This window comes from Mirounga angustirostris, unplaced genomic scaffold, assembly GCF_029215605.1.
Source record: "Mirounga angustirostris isolate CCGP_5_RB_7025 unplaced genomic scaffold, mMirAng1.0.hap1 SCAF_8, whole genome shotgun sequence".
NCBI classification, from domain to species: Eukaryota; Metazoa; Chordata; class Mammalia; order Carnivora; family Phocidae; genus Mirounga; species Mirounga angustirostris.
The window spans coordinates 29385826-29390757 of NW_026991716.1; the positions used below are offsets into that span (position 1 = coordinate 29385826).

Here is a 4932-nt window from a genome sequence, read left to right on the forward strand (position 1 = left end):
CCTGAGTATTGAAATACATTAAACAAATACAGATCTTAAGGGAGAAATAGACAACAATCCAGGGATACTACGGGACCTCAATATCCCACTGTCAACAATGGATGGATCGTCCACACATGAAATCAGCAAGGAAACACTGGAATGAAACCACACTTTAGAACAAATGACAGACATTTACAGAACATTCCATCCAACAGCAGAGGAATACATAGTCTTCTCACATGCACATGGAACATTCTCCAGGATAGATCATATGATGGAGCACAGAAATTTTAGCAAATTTAAGAAGATTGAAATCATATCAACCAACTTCTCTGACCAAGATGGTATGAAAGTAGAAATGAACAAGAGGAAACTGAGCAGACCTAAAAATATGTGGAAAATAGACTACACAATTCTAAACAACTGAGGCCAGATGCATGGTTCCTGGACTTGTTTCGAAAGCATATGCAGAACTGTATTGTATTGGTTGCATTATTACCTTAGCTGTATGTCATGTTTTATTCCATATTAATTGTGTGTTATGCACCTCTTAACCTCATGCATGATCAATCATTAACTTTGCTTTTTACCCCTACTCTCTGTTTACCCACTGATTATAGAAACCTAATGGGGAGTTGAAAGACACATTTGTCTTCAAATTATCTGATATACCTGATCATTCCAGGTCCTGAATGATGCTTCAACTTCCAGAAAAATGCAGAGCTCCAGATGTTTGAAGGGCTACCCTTTTGAGGTTTCCTCACCCCCCTCTCATGTATTCACCTCCTTCCCCAAACATATATAAGCTGTCCCTCGGCTTCAGAGGGCAATGCAGCTTTGGGAAAGATAGCCAACCTTCTCAATGGGCTTTCCTTGTGATGATGAAGCTTTCTTTGCTTCAAAACTGGTGTCTTAGACATTGGCTTATTGGGCATTGAGTGATGGACAAGTCTGAATTTGGTAGCACAACCAATAGGTCAAAGAGGAAATCAAAAGGGATGTAAATAATGATCTCAAACAAGGGAAAATGAAATTACAACATACCAAATATTGTGGGTTGCAGCAAAAGCAGTTCTGAGAGGAAGTTTATAGCAACAAAAAATTACAAAGATCTCAAATAAACCATCTATCTTTACACTTCAAGAAACTAGAAAAAGAGGAACACACTAAGCCTAAAGTTAATAAAAGGAAGGAAGTAATAAAAATCAGAGCAGAAGTAAATAAAATAGAGACCAGAAAAACAATAGAAAGAATCAGTGAAACTAAAAGCTGGTTCTTGAAGATGATGAACAAAAATTGGCAAAATGTTAGCTAGTCTAACTAAGAAAAAAAGAGACTCTAATAAATAAAATTAGAAATAAAAGAAGGCTATTACAACTGATAGGACAGAAATACAGAGAATCATAAGAGACTATAGACAATTACATACCAACAAATTACATACCTAGAGGAAATGCGTACATTCCTAGAAACACACAACTGACCAAGACTGATTTAGGAAAGATGTACAAAACCTGAACAGACCAGTCTGACCATCTGGGAAGTGCGGGTGGAGGCAGAGGGGCAGAAAAATGGGCTTGTGGGGGAGGCCGAACAACCAGTGAGCCTGGGGTTGGGGAATGATTGGGATATTACAATCCCCAAAATTTCGACTGGCATACACAAGGAGCTCTCCTTATGGCCATTCTCTGCCCAGTGATAACAAGATTAGCCCTGGCCTGGCTGAGGTCCAGAGCCCCTTCCACTCGCCTCTGGATCCATCCTGGAGCACTGGGCACCATGGACTGGAGGAACAGGGGCAGCGAGATCCCCAAATAATGGTGTTCCCACTGCACCGCTATCCCCCCCAGAAAGACAGCTCTTCCTGTGGTCCTGCCTATTTGTCTCTTTCCCCAGAGTCCAGCTGGTGGAGTATGTGTTTCTACTACCATCTGCGCTGAACAGGACAAGTGCTGACTCTGCCTTCACACCAGTGTGAGGAACCCCAGCCCTCAGGACACTTATCCAGGCCCTACCCCTCCCAGCATCCTCCACAGCCACCATGGAGGTTTTCTGAATGGTGAAGTGGACTCCAAATCACTGCTATTGAGGAGAATGTGCTAGCGGACAAACATTTGCTGAAGCCATGGTATGCTAGGAAGCTGTCCTCATCCTCCTCCCGACTTTGGTCCTGTGAACTCCCTGGAATTAACTTCTTTAAATCTCCTAACCAGCCTGTCAATGTGCATGTCCTCCCATCTGCCATGAACACAGGAGGCTCACTACCTGATCTCACCAACCTGAACTTTCCCCTGCCACTACCCACCCCCTTGGACCCTGAGGAGACAGTCTACCCCAGCTTAAGTGGGGGCAAGAGTACCTCCAATTTGACCCTACCATGATTCACCTCGGTGTCAGTGGGGCCTGGACCCGGGCTCAGGATTTGAGGAGCCAGGACTTTTTTCCCTGCTCGGCTACCCATCCTGCAGTCCTCCCTGAGCAATCCCAAACCTCCAGGCTTCCCTGAGCAGTCTCTAGCCCCAGGTCCAGGGCTCCTACAGCCACCCCTCAGTGTCTGCCTTCTCCCTGGGCCACCCCTCACTCAGTGCCCCAGCTGTCTCCTTCTCCAATTCTTCCTCCTCAGCTTCCTTTCCTGTGCTGGGTGCCCTCCCCCTTACCCAGCTTCTACTCCTGGCATCTCCCCCTGCCACCACTGTATGCCCCTCAGCCCCCTCAGTTTGCCCGTGAGCCCAGCTGACACCAGAAGGTCCCAACAGCAGCTGCCCAAACAGTTGTCACCAACAATGTGACCCACCTTGTCCTCTATCACTCAGGATGCCCCCTGGATACCTGCAAACTGCCCACTGACCAATGGCTGCCTCCATACCCATTCAGCAACCTGAGTATTGTTCTGCCCACCCAGCCACCCACCCTGAAGCCTCTACATCAGCCAGGGCTGTCTTCTCAAGCCTGCTCAATGCAGCTCTCAGGTGGGCAGCCCCTGGGCAGACACCCCACTGTGGGACACTGTACCTACCCAGCTCCAATCCTACCACCGGCCAATGAGTGACTTCAGCCTGGGGACTGTCTCCTCACAGCATGCTCTTTGATGACTGCTGCTTTGACTCATTCTCTTTCTGGCATGCACAAGCTCTGTCCCAGCAGCTGGAGCAGTTCAGCAAGGGAGCCCATCAACCTGCGTGGTGCTGGATCCCCCAGCTTTTCTGAAGGGCCTGGATTTTTAGGTGGTAAGGGGCCAGTGAGTGGCCTTCAGGGCCCTCATGCTCTCAACCACCAGAAGTTGACTCATTGTTCCATGGCTCAGGGCCCAACATCATCCTCGGAGGAGAGTCCTCCCCTTTCTCTAAGGAGATTTTTGGCAACCCTGGCTGATGTGCCTGGCTTTGAGGTGTCAGCAGCCTGGCTGGGGCTGGGGTTGGGACTGGAGAGGAGCTACACATGGAACCACTGGGCCGGGATGGGCTCCACATGCTGAGTGACCCCAGTGTCTTGCTGCCCAGTCTTGCTGTGGAGGATTCATTCCACAGTGAGCATCTGCAGTGAGGAGCCTCATCAGGATCCCTCTTCTTGGCTTTGCCCCATCACTGTTCCTTTCTTCCCTTCCCACTGGCCAATAGAGGCTCCACTCTGCCCCCAGATCCTCTTTCTAACATGAACGAGGGATCCTAAGAATGAGAAAAAGCAAGGGGTTTGTCCACTTCAATACATAAAACAATTATTAAAGGACATAAGGAGACAAAGTGATGTAACACAACAATAGTAGGGGACTTTAACCCCGCATGTACATCAATGGATAGGTCATCAAGGCAAAAAATCAATAAGGAAATGGTGTCTTTGAATGACACATTAGACCATGAGGACAACACTGATGTATACAGAACATTCCATTCCCAAACAACAGAATACACATTCTTTTCAAGTGTATATGGAACATTGTCTGGAATTTATCACATGTTAGGGCACAAAACAGGCCTCAATAAATTTAGGAAGAGTGAAAGCATACCAGGAAAATATTTTGACCCCACGGTATATGACTAGAAATCAATCACAAGAAAAAGACTGGAAAACATACAAACACGTAGAGGCTAAACAACATGATACTAAACAACTAGAGAGTCAACAAAGCAATCAAAGAAGAAATAAAAAAATACATGGAAACTAATGAAAATGACAACACAATGGTAAAAAAATCTTTGAAACACAGGGAAAGCAGTTCTAAGGGGGAAATGTTGAGGGATACAGCCCTACCTGAAGAAACAAGAAAAAGCTCTAATAAATCACCCAACGTAAGGAGCGAGAAAAGAAGTACAGATGAAGCTCAAGGTGACTAGAAGGAAGGAAATCAAAGATCAAAGCAGAAATAAATGGCATAGAGACTAAAAATCAATAGAAAAAAATCAATGAAACCAAGAGCTGGTTTTCTGAAAAGATACAGAATTGATAATCTGTTAGCCACACTCCTCAAGAAAAAAAGAGAAAAGACCCAAATAAATAAAGTCAGAAATGAGAGAGGAGAAGGAACAACTGATAGCATGGAATGCAAAGGATTATGAGAGAACTATGACAAGCTGTATGCCAACAAGTTGGACAACCTAGAAGAGATGGATAAGGAACATACAATCCTCCAAAACAGAATCAGGAAGAAATAGAAAATCTAAGCCAACCTATTGCAATGGAAATTGAAATAGTAATAAAAAAATAACTACTAAAAAACAAAAGTTCAGGACCAGATGGCTAGACAGATAAATTCTACCAAACCTTTAGAGTTTTCACCTATACTCCTCAAATTATTCTCAAAAACAGAAGAGGAAGGAAGATCGAAATATATTTTATGAGGGCAGAATTAATCTGATACTGAAACCAGGGAAAGACACTACAAAAAAGAACACAACAGGCCAATATCTCACATGAACATAGATGCAAACCACATTTAACAGTACATTAGAAGGA

The 4932-nt window shown here is 44.7% G+C and overlaps 1 pseudogene; it reads left to right on the forward strand.

The window, feature by feature from the left end:
- The first annotated feature begins 1601 nt into the window (after positions 1-1601).
- LOC135365646 (CREB-regulated transcription coactivator 2-like) lies at positions 1602-3525 on the forward strand (annotated as a pseudogene).
- Positions 3526-4932: the final 1407 nt, after the last annotated feature.